The sequence below is a fragment of the Rhyacophila brunnea genome, unplaced genomic scaffold (genome assembly GCF_057557595.1).
Source record: "Rhyacophila brunnea isolate RB1 unplaced genomic scaffold, BYU_Rbru_1.0 scaffold_7, whole genome shotgun sequence".
Lineage (NCBI taxonomy): Eukaryota > Metazoa > Arthropoda > Insecta > Trichoptera > Rhyacophilidae > Rhyacophila > Rhyacophila brunnea.
In genome coordinates, this window is record NW_028233339.1 from 2850308 (window position 1) to 2871969 (window position 21662).

A 21662-nucleotide genomic window follows, 5' to 3' on the forward strand; every position below is an offset into this window, starting at 1 on the left:
TTAATACCTAATAAATAACATTGTAATAATTAAAAATAGTTTTTGCATAATGTGATACAATATGATAAGAAAATGAAGTCATAGTATCGCGTGATGCGCAATACCTCTCGCATTGGAACAAATAGACGAGTTTTGCTTCCACAGTGCGGATGTGGAGAAGAATTCTCGAAGAAATGACGTAGCAAGTACCTAGCTCTCAATCAGGTGTATATAATCATTACTCACCTGGAAAGCCAGTTTAGAAATAGACATAGCGTGCGTGGATTTATATTTACAATTTTATATACATATTATTATTATTGAGACGCATTTTAATATTATATTATACCTGTAATGTCGTGATTCTGCGATGATGCGAGACATAAAAATAGATATGAACTAAACAAATAATAATAAGAATTCCGTTCTCATAATTTTATTTTTACATTGATGTATTTAAGTACATACCTATGATGTAGTTGTAGTACAGTGTTGGCAAACATTTTTATGTACGCATGCCAAAATTTCGAAATATTATTTTTCAACTCTCTGGCGTGCCGAGCATTTTTTCATGAGGAAAAAATTGTTTTAAAAAATTCTATTAAAAAAATGACGATGTTCTAGATACCACTCACAGAACATAGCACACTTAAAGCTTCATCACTTTTTTCAATTACGCCATACATTTCGGTCCACCAATTTTGAAACTGTCTGCCAGAATTACTACTACTACCTTTACCAAATTTTTGTTTCTTATCTTGTATATATGAAATTGTTTTTTAATGTAGGTATTAATTAATTTGGTTCTTATCGCACAAATTAACATGAGAAAATGCTCCAATCAGATGAGGCATTCTCTCGCTACAGTGGTCTCAAGCTCTAGGTAAATCGATTAAAATTAGAGGTTCTCGGCACGGTACCCCCCGCCGCCTGATGAAGTTAGTGTGATAATATTACAAGTGACGCATAAAGTCTAAGGACCGACCTATGCAATTTTATATTTACATTAAACGTAAAGCTTATAAATTCTTGAAGAGTATTTGTCTGCTATTTTTTATAAAATGCGATCTGTCATTTATTATTGTTATAGGCATTTTTTCACGTCAAACGCGTGTCATGTAAAATTAATTAGCGTGCCACTAGTGGCACGCGTGCTATAGGTTCGCCACCACTGTAGTATAATATAATATTATTATATCAGCGCGTGCTCATTGATGTAAGAGAATAATATATTAAGCATCAATATTCATTGACTTTGATCACGTGTTGTGATTGATGTAAATATAAATATGTTTTAGATTACTATTTTTTTTTAAATACTTACCTAATACTTTTTTTATTCAATACTAAATACATGAGAATAGCGAATGTTGTCAGAATTGGTGACACTGTCACGAAATGGTCCGGGTTCACGACCGATATCAGACAGGGTTGTGTCCTTGCTCCGTTTCTCTTCATCATCCTCTTTGACTTAATACTACGTAAGTATATACCACCTGACCGATGTATATCTGTTACCCCCACGGTGAAGCTGAAATGTGCCGATGACGCTGTCCTATTCGACAATTCAATCGAGGACATTCAGGTGACAATCAACAGGTTGCAGGACAACTCGTCTCGCGTTGGTTTGAAAATCAATGCAAAGAAAACCAACGTTTTATGCACAGCACCTGTCCTGATCCAGATTTTCCCCTGATTAGCGACGGAAAAACATCGAGAGCGTCGACAGCTTTAAATACCTGGGGGTACATATGACGGTAGATGGCATTTTTCAGAGAGCACGCTATCCGAATGAGAATGGCTGGAGGAACATTCAGAGTTAAACATGCGGAGTGTCTGGGACTCACGAATGTACTCGGTCAAAACAAAATGCCGCCTATCGACGCTTGTATTTTGACGGTGCTGCTTTACGGTAGCGAATCATGGCACCTTACGAAGGCTGAAAAATCCTGAAAACAAAAGTATCGCTGTATTATAATACCCTTGTGGTTTATCGCACAGGCAGTATTTTCATAAGGGTACCTCCAAACCTATTAGCGCCACATACCTACACATACATAAAATCACCACTTTTTGAGAGTAGGTTTTGTGAAGATATTCTAATTTTCAGTATATGATGTGTATGTCAATTTAAGATTTTTGTGTATTTGTCTTTTTAAGACAACCAAAAATAAATAAGAATAATTACAAGATAAAAATAACTTTTTATATACAACGTTTTTAAATTTTCTGTTGAATCATATAAACTTGACTTGACTAGCTTAACGATAAAAAAATTTGCACTTGATAGAAATAATACTAAAATGTCATTTTGACATGTCATATTGATTTCCATAGTAACGCACGTATATATTAATAATTTAGTTGCTAGGACCCCAGACCCCTAGCAACCAATAATGGTGTCGAAATAACTTTTCATACAAAACAGGATTAACTGAAAATGAATTCAATTTTATTTAAAGATGGCTAAAAGTATTAAAAAAATGCATCGGCATCGTGTTCTGATATATTCTAAAAGTTTCAAACGTCTAGTTAGTCGGGAAGCTAGTTAAAAATCGATTGCACCGTTGCACATTTGCACCGGACAAAGAACCACCGGACAAATAAAAATACGAGCTAAGAAAAACGTTGTAAAATAGTAAGTAGGCACCTAAAAATTACAGACAATTTGAAAATATAAATAAAAAGGGTCGCATTTTAGGCCTGCTTAAGGGCGGCACTTTACCTTGGGATGTCACTGGTCATCGTAGCATAACCTATTTATGAAGTATAATAATTAATAATATTGTATTGTTTTCTTCTCAATAAGGAATCAAAGCCTTTAATGTAGCGATTTTTATTGCTATAAAAACACAAGGTAACGACCGTAACTTCTCAGATCTTGTGTGAAGGTAACAAACCATTCGATTTGTAGATTCGCACCTCATAAATACCTGATTATTTGTTTTACCTGCAGTAGATTACTATAAACACATGTTTGGCTCAGCGTTTATGATTGTGTATTACTTCATTAGGAATATCGCTAGAAACGGCATTATTATTCATTGATCATCGCAGGAACATCGGAATCGCGTGAGAACCTAGCAACCTCGAACAATGTGCATTTGGAATGGGGGCACAAGGTAAGGGTACTAAATCAACAGCAAGACACTATAGTCCGATTCCTCACACAATAATATATAGGAAACTGCAATTTAAGAATGAATATTTGAATCGCAAAAAGATGTCATCAATCTACATTCTACACACACACATAATGCTTAGGTATATTCATAGGTGTTTTCTTCTGTAATATTACATTGGTGAGTATATGTAAAAGGTTATTAAAAAAAAATCGGTACAGTTCGGTTATGAGGAATACAGCGGAAAACACATTTTGAAAATACCCGATATACTGGATTATTTGGAAGTTTGAGTTAGTTTAGGTTAGGTTAGGTTAGGTTTGGTTAGGTTATTGATGTTTTTATTTAATAAAACGCAATTTTCAAAATTGAAAATGTCCCTCTGAGGCTGACGAAACCGGTCCTAATCTATTGATTAAAAGTGGAATAAGTACTACAAAAAAAAATTGCGTTTTATTAAATAAAAACAACAATACAATGCAGTCCCACCATGAATTGACAGTTAACAAAATAAAAGAAATTGGTTAGGTTAACCTAACAAATAATCCAGTATATCGGGTGTCTTCAAAATGTGTTTTCTGCTGTATTCTTCATAACCGAACTGTACCAAAAAATCTCTTTTTGAGTGATATTAATAATTATGTCGATATATTGTGATTATATAAAATTTTCATTTATAATTTACAGAGAAATTTAAGTGATTTAAAATATTGATATGTCAAAACATAAGTATCCCAAATTTATTTAACATGGTACCTACAAGAAAAAATCTTTTTCAAAAAATATTTATTAAATATTACGAATATTTTTTTTCTAGTACATGATCAAATACAAAATCATGTATAGTGCAATAGAGAATGTTACATTTTAAAATATTGTGAGTTTGTCACCACAGAAACATAGCCTGAAGAGATCTTGAAAAAAAAACAAGGGTACCTACCTTGATTCAAACCACAAAAGCCAGTCACCAAAATTATCGAAATTTGAAGTGCTTTTCAAATTTCGAGTTACAAGTTTCAAGTTACACTATGACTACATATTGGTGATTTTTGTTGTAATTAGACAGGGCGCAGTCAGCCAAATTGGAGCACATTCGCCATATTCCGACGAATGCAGATTCGATTCCTGTATGGCACCATATTTTTTCTCATATGTATGATTTTAAGGTGTAACCAAACTATGTATATAATATATACAAATGAATTTTATGTGTACGAGGTAATATTTAAGCATTTAATTGCATCCGTGGTAACAGAATAGGATGATACTGCTGCTGTTATAATATATCAACCAGCATAAATACTCTGCTGAGGGAGGGCGCCACATGCTAATATTTGACATACCATTCAATACTTTTTATACTGTAATGATCTTAGTTCTAAATTTTAACACCGGATGATTTATGATGGTATATCAATAACTTTACTATAATGAGCTCACAACCACTTTTATTTAAATATATGTATTTCCGACCATAACCGATCCTAATAGGATCATATGGGCCTCCACAGAGTAGAGGTTTGTATTAACAGATTTTGTTTTTACGAGAAATGGATGTCAGCCACTTGCTCAACCTATTAGGTCCATACCCTGACTCACACACAAATTGAAAAACAATACGTGTACTTGCCAGACCCAGGATCCGAACCTGGGACCCACGGCGTGATAGTCCAACGCTTAAGCCGCGCCGCCACCGGGGGGGGGGGGATATATGTATATATTATGTATATCTACGAAAGAATGAAACTTTTATGATCAGACTAATATATTTATGAGTAGTCGAGCAGTTAACGAGGATCCTTTTAATCTTCGCATGTCACATTCATTTGTCAGTAATATAATAATATCGTCTCTGTTCTGGCAGAACACACTAACTGGAGAATACTAGTTTTGAGTAATTTGACTTTGGAGTTGTTAAAATGTTTGAAATGGTCTATCATGTGAGTTTATTAAGTAATCGTATAAAGGATGACTTTAAAATAAAGACTGTTTATTTATTAATAAGGTTTTCAGACGGTAAAGTTTGAAATAATTTTGGTATAACTAACTCAACAAGTCATTTTTTCGAATTAGTGTCTTCTGCCAGAACAGTGACAAATGTTGTACCGTTGTACCTATATATATATATATATATTATAATGGAAAACTATATAATGAATGATTAATTGTCCATTGATTTTTAAAATCAACCTTTACAGTAAGTATTTCCGCACGCATTTTTTCAATTGTACACAATGTAAATTGCGAACATTGTGTTAAAATGTCAACATTTTTAATAAATACGCCCAGGAATGCAAGCAATATAACTTAAATAAAGTAGTATTATAGCCCTATAATAATGTCATTATAAAATGCATACACGAGAGTAAACGTCATTCTTGAAAAAGTACATCACAACCAAGATTGTTATTATTTCATTATTGTAGAACAAAAGCCTTCTTGGGGCATGCGCAGAATGTCACCGAAGCCTTTAACAAATTGCTTCTGAGCCAATTGCGTCAGTATGACAATCGAGCAATAAATAAATGACACCCACTTAAGAGAAAACTGAACGACATGGGAAAATTTATTAAGTTCGATACCGTGAAATACTTTCCATGTGAATCGATTAGTTGTTATTGATTTTTAACCTTGTAACGTACAAAAATAAATAACTGAAAAAAATTTAAGCACAGATAATAATTATTTATGTAAGTATATACCTACTACAATCATTATTGTTTTCAATTTTAGTTTATTTCGAGTCAACTCCGAATAGTTTTATCGTATCAGGATGATAAACTTTTAATAATTGATGTAGGCTCGTACTAGTACAAATGTCTCGTTTTTATTGATGTGATTATATACCAACCTACACTGTTTATTAATTAATAATTTACTGTTTATATCTTATGTACTTTTTCGTCAAAAATAACACTAAAATAGGTATCAAAATTATTTTTTTATTAAAATTCCATAAAGTACGCTCAGTCCGCAGTATTTCATCATCAGCGTGAATCTATCCACTGCTGGATGAAGGCCTCTTCAAGTTGCTTCCACTTCTCTCGGTCCTGTGCATTGCTTTGCCACGTACTTCCGCAGAAATTTATCATTTCATCGATCCAGCGGCCTCTAGGTCTACCTTGTGGACGTTTTGTACTTCTTGGATACCACTGGATGACTAGATTTGTCCAACGATTGTCTCTTCTTCGAGCTATGTGTCCAGCCCATCTCCATTTAAGGCTTTTAATAAACTCTATTACATCGCAAACCCTTTTCTGCTTCCTTATCCACTCATTCCTCTTTTTGTCCTTTCGCGTTATGCCTAGCATGCACCTCTCCATACCACTTTGTGCTACTCTGAGTTTCTGGATCTCTCTTTTACTTAGGGTCCATGTTTCACACGCATATGTCATCACGGGAAGCACACGCAGTATTTAATGCATGTAATAACTGGAGAACCAATATTTTGTTTTTAATATTAATTAATTTTTCTTAAAGAATTTATTGAAAGTAATTTGGAAAAGTCTCTGAAATATATTATTTGAAAAATCATCGGTTTGTTTTGGGCCGAGATTCAAATACACAATAATATAATATAATATGAAAGTATTTGCAAGGTTAATACTAAACTTAGCTGCCTAATGACTAAAGCATTCCACCCAAAAAACGAATGTTGAGTATGATTTCTACTCTGCTCGAGATTTTCTCTAAGACTTTTCTAATGGTATGTATGTTTCAAAATCATCTGTAAAAAATGTTTGAAATTCAATTAACTCCAGCGCGTGAAATGGAAAATTTTACGAACCGGAGCGCTTAATAATTTTACGAAAGTATCAACATAATTATCTAATTTTATGTATTTTATAAAAATAAGTGTATTAGATTTTTTGTTATATGGCATATCTAGCTCAGACAGTCAAATTATTTTTTCCGCGAGACGGAGCGATTATTTTAGGGATTTTATGAACCGGAACGGCGCTCCGGTCCATTTCGAGTACTGATTAATTCACAGTTACTAGGCTACTATAATACTAAGAATATCATATTTTACCTACACACATTGTATACATTTAATTACCTGAGTGTTCTTAAATAATACGTCATATATATTTTTATAAATTTAATATATTAATAATCATTATTTGAGTGAGTTATATTATATTTTTATCAAAAAAAAGTGGAATGACGATTTTACATGAACATCTCAATGTGTATGAAAAATATATTTTTATTTACGTATACTATACAAGTACAAGCGTAAATCAAAACAAAAACAAGCAAGAAAAACTTGACGGAAATCAGGAATGATCAATATTGTTATCGCCTGTTTGTGTTATTTGGTTTAATATTGTTATTTAGATATTTATGTTTATCATCATCCTAAATCTGAATCCTGAATCTATCCACTGCTGGATGAAAGCCTCTTCAAGCTGCTTCCACTTCTCTCGGTCCTGTGAATTGCGTTGCCACGTACTTCCGCAGAACTTTATCATTTCATCGATCCAGCGGCCTCTAGGTCTACCTTGCGGACGTTTTGTACTTCTTGGATATCACTGGATGACTAGATTTGTCCAACGATTGTCTCTTCTTCGAGCTATGTGTCCAGCCCAATCTCCATTTAAGGCTTTTAATAAACTCTATTACATAGCAAACCCTTGTATGCTTCCTTATCCACTCATTCATCTTTTTGTCCTTTCGCGTTATGCCCAGCATGCACCTCTCCATACCACGTTGTGCTACTCTAAGTTTCTGGATCTCTCTTTTACTTAGCGTCCATGTTTCACACGCATATGTGATCACGGGAAGCACACACTGGTTGAACACTTTGCGCTTTAGGCACAGTGGAAGGTCACATTTGAAGACATTATTCAGGCGGCCAAAAGCACTCCAGCCTAGCTTTATGTGTATAGATTATTATAAATAACAATGTTATTGAGAAGGTAAGCATTGTTAGGTAATAGATATTTTTTCAGTGGTTTTTCGACCATGTGTGAATCTTAGTCGCCTCTCACGGTGGTATCTATACCTAATTACTTTTTACGAGTTATGACATCGATTTTTTAATTATATTCTGAGTTGATCGAGTTTGAAGATTGATTCCAACTATATGGGATGTTGTTAATTAATACATTCCATATAGACTGATTGATCTACATATTTATTTTCCTTAAATATTATGTTGATTGTTAATTTTTAGTGGGAAAACATTGTATTATTTGAAATAAAACAGAATATTATAATATGTACTTGGCGGCTCTCGTGGTGGAGTTAGTAAGGCGCTGGCGTTCCATCCGGAAACTCAAAGCTCGATTCCCGGTGGGGACACAATAAGGAAATAAGTTGAGTTAATAATGCCATTCGATTTAGAAAGGTCTTCTCTTTATAATTCAATAAAAAAGACAAAGTTCTTCAATGTGTCATAAAATCAAATAACACTTTCTGAGATTAATTAGTAATTCCGTTATAATATACTGAAATTTATTGGTTAATTCCTTATTAAACTGTAAAATTCCATTGTGTATTGCTGAATTCCACTAAACTAAATATAAAAAACATACACTTTTGTCTAAATCAAGCTCACTTCTGCAAAAAAATTCACACGCCATTATCTTGGAAAAAGTTTTTTTTGACTGTTGAACTATGGTATCGATATTTTTATGTGATTTTCACAAAGCCTTGGTGTTTGCGATTGTTCAAAATTACTAACAACCACCTTGTACGAAAAAGGAAAGACATGGTTATTAATAATAAAAAAAAACTATAGTGTAATTATTCCACTTCCTTCAGAGTCGGTTTTGTTCGCTTAAGTGCGAACACTATCAATTATTGAACTGTTGACGATGTCCCACTGAAGCGGACGAAACCTGTCATGATTATTATTAAACGAAATGAAATAAGTACTTACTACAAATTGTGTTTTATTTTAATAAAAAAAAATATCTGAATACTATAGCGAAGTGACTCATGAGGGACTAAAACACGATATATTATTATTAACGATTGCTAAAAGCTTATTCTGGAAAAGATTTCTATCAATCCTAATTTAAAGTGGAATACCATCAAGTATCCCTAGTCGATATTTCAAAAATCTTTCAACCATAATTGTAGGTCAGTATACCTGAATCTATCCACTGCTGGATGAAGGCCTCTCCAAGCCGATTCCATTTCTCTCGGTCATGTGCGTTGCGTTGCCACATACTTCCGCAGAACTTTATCATTTCATCGATCCAGCGGCATCTAGGTCTACCTTGCGGACGTTTTGTACCTCTTGGGTATCACTGGATGACTTAATTTGTCCAACAATTGTCCCTTCTTCGAGCTATGTGTCCAGCCCATCTCCATTTGAAGCTTTTAAGGAACTCTATCACATCGCAAACCCTTGTCTGCTTCCTTATCCACTTATTCCTCATTTTGTCCTTTCGCGTTATGTCCAGAATGCACCTCTCCATACCACGTTGTGTTACTCTAAGTTTCTGAATCTCTCTTTTACAAAGGGTCCATGTTTTACACGCATGACTAATTATGATTAATATTCTATGTGTGACTAATATTCATTAATTATGACGTATTATTATATTGGAGTTCGCAGCACTAAAAATTATTGTAATGATTTATATGTATAGTTACGATGGTTCACGGGCCGTAGTTTTGCATTGTATGCATCAAGGGGGAGAGCAGACGAGGCGCGGCGGAGAGGAACAAGAGGCGTCGAAGATTGGCTGGTGCATCCATCACGGAGTATGCGTGACGTACGTGAGCCCCAAATGACACAGTGTTGCAATTTTATGGTCAGAAATTACAATTTTTAGATTGAAGAATGTTTGGGGGGCCCGGGGCCACGCTCGTGAACTTGGGCACGAAGCCCTTGTTGTTTATCGGAGAGGTAATGTGAGACTCCGTGTTTTTTAACGATGGTCAACATAGATCACTTACAGTATACTCAATGAGAGATTTCACCTTATCAGTGATTACTGTTATAGATATAAAATAATGTGTACGTTAACATTATATTGTACACAATGCTGAGAATAAAAGTTATGTTAATTTAATGATTTGAATAAAAAAAATATGGTAGAATTACGGTATTTACTGTTAATTACAACTATGGTAAATATAAATATTCTTCTATACACATACATATTTCATACTAATGGTAAAGTGTCGTCCGCCTATGAAATCATGGGGTTTAGTTTCTAATCCCGATGAATATCCACACGGACTGTAAAGTTAAAAAAACTGAATGATGGATTATTTAGGCAAATAATTTTATTAAATTAACTTCAAACTACTATTTCACATTACTATGGTTTCATATCTTTTAGTTATGAAGGTACTACATATTGTTTATCTGTAAGTATAATATTTTGCATTTTATTGTATTAACATTATTAATAAGAGATAATCATCAGATAAATTCACATTCATGGCATTTTATTTTCAGTTAACGTGCGCTTTAGTCTCCGTTTTATTAATTGTATCCTGAAAGGAGGATGACATACCCGTAATATTTGGTAAGCCGAGGATGCATTCCACTAAATGCCGAAAAGGGACAATTTTAAAAATAAAAACATTTGACGGGCTGCCCCTTTTTTGTAAATATTTTCGGTTTTTAAAAACATAAGACAAAAAAATTAAATTGTTTTAATGTGTAAACTTATATTTTTCACTAAATATACATTATTATTTATTACTCTTATTAATCTAAAAAAATATATAAAATTTTTTTCGCTATGTGATTTATGAATTGTTTATTTAAAATAATTAAATCCTGCAGTCTAGGCTCAAAGTTTGTGATGCGAATACGTAAAACAGATACGATATGGTTATCAGTTAAGTTTGATTTATTAATGATAATTATAGAAAATGTTTTTTCACAAATAAAAAAGCCATTGATGATCATATTTAACTATATTTGGATATACCTCAAGTGAAAACCCTTTGTAGAATTCAATTAAATACTTATCATGATAAGATGCTTTTTCTTCCACGTTCTCTTGCAAATCTATTCATTCAAACTGCATATTTACGGGAACATCACTTCGCACATTCGCATACATAAATCAAAGTGTCTGACCATTCATTCTTGCCATAGGATATTTAATTTGAAATGTAATTTTTAATATTCGATATGAAGAATTAAAAATAATACAGATTTAACATAAATCTCGCGGGACACTTTGTGAACTCCTGGTCTAAAGCATATTATAGTAAATCTTCAGTGCCACAATTTATATGCCGATCAAAATACTGATGGTCCACCATATTTTAAAAGGCAATAAGCAAGGAATCTTATCAGTGTCAAATTAAAAGGATTTCTTTATGATTCAACGGGTCCTTTTCAAAGGAGAAAATTTAATCAGTAGATAGAATTTGTTAATGACTGAAATAAAGTATCTCTATCAAAAATAACATTATGCATGCAAAATGCACTAATTACCAGAGATATTGAAACATAGTTCGCAGTTATATTTGGTTGTTAAGTAGGTATGAATTAAATTTAATGTTGTATCATTTCCATCCATTTTCGAAAGTGAGAAACAAGCTGTCACTTTTATTTTTAGTATGGTTTTTCGTCTGGATTCGGGATGTGGAGGTGAACAAATAACACACCAGAATTTTTTTGGAAACGGCAAGGTATATTTAAGTTAATATTATATAATAGTTACATTTTTAATAATTTATTTTACGGAGGACGAAATGTACGCGTTTGCGATTTGGCTGTTGGCAGCGTTCTGAACGCCATCTTGTGTTTTGCTTTCAACGAAAGCGTTGTCGAAAAACGGCGACGTTGCAATATTTTCAACGGTCATAATCTACGGCATTGCCGGCTCGGCTCTATTATTATTATTTATTTTTGTAATCAGCGCTTTACTATTTGTTGGATTTGATACCGACTCGGGCCTCTCCAAATACACAGAGACATCCACAAATGGGGACCATACGGGGGTGTAACAGTTGTTATACAGTTATGTGAAAAAAATTGTTATACTTATATATTTGTCTGATAATAATTTAATATGATGTATCAAAATCAATTGAAATTATTTTGCACAACCCATTACAGCAGCGATTTCCAAGCTGGAGGCGCGCCTCCCCGGAGAGGCGCGAAAAGCTTAACACAATGAATGTAGCCACAAGTACGTAGTCTATAAAACGGCCGCTAGTTATAAACTACACATAAAACAGTTCTATAAAAGGTTGTTTGTAAACCTGTCTGAAAATATGGAGACTAATTATATAATACCTCACATATATACCTACTATTGTGAAGCGCGCTGGCTATCTCGTGAAAAAATGAAATAAGAGGGTGAAATCATAATGTTGAAATTTGAGGCAAACTTGTTTAGGAACGATAATTTTGTTGTTAAACTTGTCTATTTGGTTAAAATTAAATAAAAACCTGAGTGAAGAAATGAATGCAAGGACCACTAATGCATTCACTGATTTAAAAAGACACATTTATTTAAAAATGAATAGGTATAATATAAGTAGTAAAAACTTGTTTTTTTTTTCATTTTTGTATAAGTACATTGCTGACTATTTAAAAAGGTGTTTGTATTATTTTATTAAATAAAGGGGGAAGGCGCCAAGTTTAAATTTTTGGGAGGCGTAGTAACATAAAGCTTGAAAACCACTGCATTACAGTCATATAAACAGTATTAATTCTACTTACAATAAATAATAACTACCTATACTTATGGGCATTAATATTGTAGATATAATTTTAAAGTGTTTTATTGCAGTGAATGTATTTTATTGAGAGAATTGTAAAAAGATAGATGATCTGCAATAAACTATACGCAAGAGATGTAAATAATTATTATTAGGCCTATGAATGCATAGAGATAAACGTACGAAATATTTTTTCAAATGTCATAAAGAGCGTTAGAAACCAGTGGTGTGCGGTAACTTTAGATTATAGGGATGCCGCTAAAAATACATATGCACATACTATCTTTGACACATTAATTACTTATTGTAGTGTAACTAATTGATACCAAAGTAAACAATGAAAATTCGAGTCGCTTTCAATTTATGTTTCGACGAGACGTAATATTTTACAACGTTTTTCCTAGCTCGTATTCTTATTTGTCCGGTGGTTCTTGGTCCGGTACAAATCTTACAATCGATTTTTAACTAACTTCCCGACTAGCTAGACATTTGAAACTTTTAGAATATATCTGAACACGATGCCAATGCGTTTTTTAATACTTTTAGCCATCTTTAAGCAGAATTGAATTCATTTTCAGTTAATTCTGTTTTGTATGAAAAGTTATTTCGACACCATTATTGGTTGCTAAGCAGATGGTCCTAGCAACTAAATTGTTAATATATACGTGCGTTACTATGGAAATCAGTATGAATGTCAAAATTACATTTCAGTATTATTTCTATCAAGTACAAATTTTTTTGATCGTTTAAGCTAGTCAAGGCAAGTTTATATGATTCAACAGAAAATTTAAAAACATTGTATATAAAAAGTTATTTTTATCTTGTAATTATTTTTTAATGAATATAGAATTCACGTTATTTTATTTTTACAAAATATAATATTTACATGTTATGCACGTTGCTTTAAAACAGGCCACTCCTGCTAATTGGGTGGATTTCTACCATTGGTAGGTAGGTATATGTTCAAAAATATGAAACAAATTACGCTGAAAGTAATGGCTAAATTTCAACAAGAGAAAAGTATCGTTATTGTCCAATATTGATAAAAAAGTTTCGCTTTGATAAAAAAATATCAATACTTTTTGCACGTCCTTAGTCATATTTAAGTGATCATATCTTGCGAGATCTAGCATTTTTCGATAGGCATCTAGCTTGCAAAAAATGCATCTAGCTTATGGCGTTTTTATTAGTGTTTTTTGGTGCCATCAATAGCTTCAAATGTGCTGAAATAAGTTAAATATTTAGTTTATTTATTCAGATATTTAATGAAGGTTATTCTTGTTTGACCAATACAATTTTTTTCTTGTTTGACCAAGATTTGTATTGGACGATTGAAGATTTTTAACTAACTTACCGACTAGCTAGACATTTGAAACTTTTAGAATATATCAGAACACGACGACAATGCATTCTTTTAATACTTTTAGCCATTTTTAAGCAGAATTGAATTCATTTTCAGTTAATTTTGTTTTGTATGGAAAGTTATTATTGTTGGTTGCTAAGGGGGTCCTAGCAACTAAATTATTAATATATACGTATATATACTATAGAAATCAATATGAAAGATTGAAGATTTTCAACTAACTTCCCGACTAACAGGCTGCTCTTGTGGTGCAGTGGGTAAGGCGCTGGCCTTCCACCCGAGAGTTCTGGGTTCGATCCCGGTCATGACAAAAACATTTATGTATTTTTCTCAAAGCCTGAGTGTTTGTGATTGTTCAAAATTACTAACAACCACCCTGTACGAAAAAGCAAGGACATGGTTATTAATAATTCTATAAAAAAAAATATATATATATATATAATATATATATAATGGTAAGTATCAGATATTCTAATTTAATATGTGCGTAGACATGTGGCATCGGATTGACGATTTTCGGGGGGATTCCACTCTCTATCCACCACTTATCGTAAGTTGTTAGATTATTTAATTTTTAAATGAGTTTTTTGGGAAAATGTATTGTGATTTTTTTGCGCTTTTTTTCGATATGCAAAAAAAGGTATAGAAATTTTGTTTTTACAAAATCTAGCGTTTTTTCCTGCCAAATAACTTGTTTTCGTAGCCCGTCTGGCATGTTTTTGTCAATGATAGTTGGCAACACTGCGTACATAAGTCTGTAGATTAATAGACACAAAGACTACTATTATTCGAAAAGTGAACGATGTTAGTTTAAATCCTACTTAGTCTAAAAAAGGTATTTTACAATGTTTTTATCAGGTCGTATTCTTATTTATCCGGTGGTTGTTTATCCGGTACGAATCCTGCAATCGACTTTTGACTAACATCCCGACCAGAGGTCAAGTTTATATGATTCAACACAAAATTTAAAAACGTTGTATATAAAATGTTCTTTTTATCTTGTAGTTATTTCTAATAGTTATATTATTGAATAAATAAATAATCGAAAATTGAAATAAAACGAAACAACTGCAAGGAAAATTAAAAATCTACGATTGTGCCCATGAATCACTCTGGACCTCTGTTTCGGCGCCCATGTACGCGTGTAATAAAATTCAAGACACGAGTAAAATAAAAATAAATGTTAACATGCATACAATTAATTTGAGATTCATCATAACATCGTAACACAACACTTACGTATGGGCACTGGACTATGCTTAATGTTTAGTCAAGATTACCTATGCATTGAATTGATAATGTACCCGTATGGTGGTTCGACGTTCATCAAAACGTTTGACTTAACTCACATGATTGATACCATGTTAATCAGCTGCAAGAGGTAATTGATATTGATAGAGGCCTTTTAGATACAACGGTACATGGGCCGTGATATTTAGGATGGAAAAAAATATTTGTCTATCATTTTTGAATTTTATTACCGATTAAAACCTGCTATGTGAAGGAAATCTTGATTATATAAACCTAATAATAATTACACATATCTATACAAGAGAATTTATTTTATTGTGTTAAATGTCAATGCTTGGTGGAAATGCATTGTATTAATAATTTAATTTAATAAAACTCAATTTTTTATAGTCCTTTTTCCACTTTTAATAAATAAATCTGGACTGGTTTCGTCCGCCTCAGAGGGACATTTTCAACTGAATACATTTTTTTAAAACAATATTTATCAAACAAAATCCAAAGCGACAGAAATAATATAACAATAGGTACATAAATAATTATCCGTCCAATAATACCTTCCCAATAACAGATTAATTTAAAATTAATATTTATACAACAGGCATTATTTATCAAAACAAATTCAAAAGGTGACACATAAAATAAATGCTTGTTGTATAACGATTTTTTTTCTTTTATTTTGTTAACTGTCAATTCATGGTGAAACTGCATTGTATTGTTGTTTTTATTTAATAAAAAGCAATATTTTTGTAGTACTTATTCCACTTTTAATCAATAGATTAGGACCGGTTTCGTCCGCCTCAGAGGGACATTTTCAACTGAATACATTTTTTTAAAACAATATTTATCAAACAAAATTCAAAGCGACAGAAATAATATAACAATGGGTACATACATAATTATCCGTCCAATAATACCTTCCCAATAACAGATTAATTTAAAATTAATGAGGTTGGACATTAATATTTGGGCATTAAACAAATTATTTTAAATATTAACAAAACACAAAATATGAAACAATCAACACTTAAAGTTGTTAGTTGAAGTTCGTTATCTTCTGGGTGTGGTTGTAAGACGGTGCGATTATCAAGTGTAAACTTTAACTCGAATTAAAGAACATGTTATTTTCAATATTTATGTCTATATCATGATATAGGTAAATATTTATGTTTTTCACGGGCACTTTTGTGATCTATACTTATTTATGATAACGTTTAAGTTCATGTCTGTCATTTCGAAATATTTGCAGTTCGATAATAATCGTTTTGACTGTTTTCACGATTCTTTAGGACAAAACAAAATTTTGCTATAAAATTATTTATATTTTTTTTTTCGGTTAGGTAAATGTTCAAACACGCGCGTTAACATGATCTTACTCCCTACTTCAGTTATCGTTTGTCAATTTATGGCTACGGCCGTATGTTGTAGCTTAACTACTGAGAAATGCCAATAGAAATGGCGTATTTCAAAAAAATACTAGGTACCTTATTCTTAGGTCAATAATTATTATAAAACAATCATTATTCGTAAGATGTTTTATCACATTTGCATGGTCAAAGACATAGCTTATAATCAGTATCTTTATAATTATTTTCAAATGTGTTAATCGTGCCCATTTTTTGAATAATAAAATGCCTTATTCTTGTCAAAATTGGGATCACAGAGATTATAAATATAATTTTTTATCATAAATATTTCACTATATAATGTTAACAACAATTTTACTAATGGTTTTATAAATGCGTATAAAAATTAATAAACCTAAAACATCTCAACACCACTGCACATGGATATACTAAAATATGACAAGTATATTCTAAAACATTAGATCCATAGGTTTAAAAGAATACTATTTTATGTAATAAAAATACTTTATCAAATGTTTAAAATAAATATAATGGATAATAAGGCTTCAAAATGATATAAATAGATTATCTACAACCGGTGGTTCTCGTAGTATAAAACTGGTCTTTCATACTACATTCACACAATACAGTAGGTAGAAACGTTATCTTACTTTTAGAATTAAGTAATTTCTTACAATAAATATGATTGAAAGATAATGACAGTAACACTTTCATTTTTTTATTATCATGTTCAATCGTAAGAACATCATGTCTCGGGCATTTATAGAGTGGAAGTTATTTTAACAGATTTCCATTTTTACAAAAAAATAATGTTAGCCACTTGCTATTAGGTCTGTACTCTGGGTTAATTTGCCAGACCCGAGATTCGAACCCGGTCATCGTGGAATTCTTCCATACCAATCCTCAGAGAATCATTTATTCATTTCTTGGTAGCTAACATCGCCATAATAAGAGTAATGATTACAACATAAAAAAAACTTTTTATATAAGTACCACGTTTTTAAATTTTCTGTTGAATCATATAAACTTGACAATTATATGTATAAATAAATACTTTTTTTTGTACTTGATAGAAATACTGAATAAATATTATAGAATACTGAAATGTCATTTTGACATTTCATATTGATTTCTATGGTAACGAACGTACATATTAATAATTTAATTAGTTGCTAGGACCCCTTAGCAACCAATAATAGTGAGTCGTAAATATTACTTTTAACGATTTTTTCCCGAAACATACAAAACAGAATTAACTAAAAATGAATTCAATTCTACTTAAAGATGGCTAAAAGTATTAAAAGAATGCATTGTCGTCGTGTTCTGACATATTCTAAAAGTTTCAAATGTCTAGCTAGTCGGGAAGTTAGTTAAAATCTTGGACAAACAAGAAAAAAATTGTACTGAACACACAAGAAAAAATCTGTCCGGACAAACAAGAATACGAGCTAATAAAAACGTGGTAAAAATCGCAGTAAAGTTGCATACATATTATTATTATGTAAAACTATATTAAATTTATTTGTTTAAAGAAAAAAATGTATTTTCGTGTGAACCGAAAAAAAGATTTGAAATTTACACAAAGTTATATTTTATTCATAAAATAAAAACCCAATTTGTTGTTCAGTCTTCTTAATTGCATAAGATTCTTTCAAAATAGTGGTAGCATTATAAATCGGTTTATTTTAATACGCTATTAGTTTGATTTTGTGTATCTAATTATAATTTGAAACCGTCCATGGCTTCATTATACGATGATTCAATAAACAAAATCGGACAAACGCCAGCAAAAAACGGTCATCTTGAACATTGACATCCGGTAACATCTTCAATCAACTCCGATCAAAATCTTGCAAGGTCGAGAGCACATTGTGCGGAGCCAACGCGAACAGCCGAAAGCCGAGCCGGCATTCTTCGAGCGACTTGACTTCGATGCCATTAATTAGACATAAATCAAGATCAAAGCATTGCTACCAACATTTTGGCTTCGTACCTAATGTGGGAAGATTTCCTTCGCGACTGGCGTAATTACACAGCATTGGGCAACAGAAATAGTCTGCTCTGTTGAAGAATGGACAGACAAATATTATTATTTTAACTTTTAATAAAAAAAAGTAAAAATATATTAAACAGGAATAAGTTTCCAATATTTTTTTTACCTCTATCGTTTAAGAGCATGCATAAGTGAAACGGCAAATAATTTTCAACAATAGGTGGGACGAAATTTCGCATCCGTCACCAATCGCCGAGCGGCATTCGAGTAAGAATATATTGTTATATCATGGAAAGATGACTAAAAAACGTTATGCCTGTAATCGAAAAAGAAAACATGTCAATGAATATATCATTATTATCACTAATATAACAATATACATAACACTAAATGGACGCATGTTGAATTTTTATGACAAATTATTTTCCGTTCGGCACGCGTCATTAGCACAATCCACGCGTCGCATAGTTACGATCTTTCTAGACCATGCCTCAGCTGAGGTATAGCCTTAAGAAATATAGAGGATACAGTCCCGCGCATATATTATATATACAAGACTGCTTTCGGCCGCTACTGCAGCTATCTAGGGTAAGATTGTATCAAATTATTAGCACTTAGCGCAATTACAATAAGTTAGCCGTCTAAATAGTCAAAACTGTCTATCTCGCTTTAAAATTTAGCATAGCCAAGAGCGGCTGTTAAAATATAGTCCTTATTGTAATTGTTACAATAAGTGCTAATACTTCAATAAAAACCTACTCTAGATAGCTGCCGTAGCGGCCGATAGCAGTCTTGTGTGTAGAATAGATGCGCTGAATTGCACAGATCGTTCTTGTAGCAACGCTGTAGAGTGAAGAAGAGTCGAATAAATATAATTTTGGAAAATAAGGTAGGTACATTTTCCAGTAGCGTGAAACGTTTTATTTTATTGTATACAGTGCTTTTTCTTATAGTATATTTGTTGATCATTTTTTAAGGATATCAAGCTAAATAGTTTTAATAGAGTTTTATCCTCATATAGTTCTGTATCTCAGAGCTAAAAGTGTGGAAGTCACATTTTTATCGTTATTCTCTTAATGCTGAAAATTGTGGAGTCCAATGTCACATGATTTTCAAAATACTTATTTCTAAAATGACGGTAGTCCAATTATTATACTTTAGAGTTGAAAGAGTGGATGTCCAATTTAAGTCATTTTTTCTTTAAGCTATAGCAAAAAGATTAATTTTAAAAAGTGCGGAAGTCCAATAAACGGAGATTTAGTCCGAACGTAAGTAAGTATTTTAACTAGATTAGAATATTAACTAACCTAAAACTGCTCTCCTGCAAAATATTTAACATGTGACTTCCAGACTTTTAGCTATACGGTACAGAGTTATATATGAATGGCATAAAACTACGATCAATTTAAATATAAATTCAATTTATATAAAGTAGAATTATCTAAACACAGGCGTCAAAATTTTTCATTAATTTATAAACATTTTTAACTCTACGCAAAATGCGTTCTTACGTAATTCCTTAAAAAGAAATACTTATAGAGATAAGTATCTAGTATAGAAACTATGTAATTGTGTATACATATTTAATAAACACACTGAGATAAAAAAGTGTTTTTTTTATTAGGAATACATGACAGGTTCAATCATAATAATACAATTAGTAGGTATTAATCTCAACGCGTCAGATCAAACAAAGCCAATATCGATTCATAATAACTATTGAGTCAAAATAAAATATACGGGCAAACAATAGAATCGCCTGTCAACATTTCACTTATTAAAATACAATTATCGACTGCTTGAAGATACGTCATGCTGTGTTACATGCCAGCTTCCAGCATCATTAGGTTAGTATAAAATATATCATCCGTAATTAGGTAGGTAACTGTTAAATCTCGTTCCACTAATGGTCGGTTTTTATACTGGATCCGCTAGATTAATCCCGGACTTAATGACAATCGAATCGATATTTTGTATATTAAAACATGGGTAGGTGAGAGGTGAAGTTGGTTAACCCACAAAATGCATATTATCTTTTCTTATTATGAACATCCTAAGTTTGTGATACGTGAGTATCAAAAATAAAAATTTTAATTATTCGCTGTTCAAGCGAAAAGTTCAATGTCCAATCATAAGAACATGGAACACATTATTTTTGTTTTAACGAGAAATTGGTATTAGCCACTTGCTTAACCTATTAGGTCCATAATTTGACTTCAAGACACATTGAAAAATAATATGTGTATTTGCCAGACGGAAGATTCGAACCTGGAACCCATGACGTCATAAGCCAACGCATTACCATCGTAATATATTATAACATATATTGCACAGACACCAGTAGTATCCGCACGCTACGGACAGCATTTACCAGAGAACACAAAATTGGGTATTCCCTGTTGGGTATTCCGTGCATTTACAGTAATTTAAGGCATTGGCAGTTTGATTGTATTAGTATTTTGATTTTTTTTGTTATTATTATTATTTTTTTCTATATTCTCTTCTTCTCTATTGTGAGGGTAATATTAATTATAATAATGTAAATCTCATGTTGCTTACGTCTTGAATTTAGATTTTTTATGTTCACAATGTTGTTTTCTTAAATAAATAAATAAGTATGCACATACTGTTTAGCGTGCGTTACCATGATGCAACTTGTTGTGGATTTAAAAAAATCCACAACCAGGCATTGTCACCGACATTTGCTACTCCACGATTTCTAGCGATGAACATTAGGTTTGGAAGGAACGAAAACCACTGGTGAGATGCTCGACTTTGAGTCATTACGACCTGTCGTACTTCTAAGTGTTTATAGTGTGAATGTGGCCTTATTCTTGCTGATTTTAAACTAATTAACTTTAAACTTAACATTTTTATAATTAGATATTTTTGAATCTTTTGATATATAATATACATTACTTTCTAGAATCTATAAC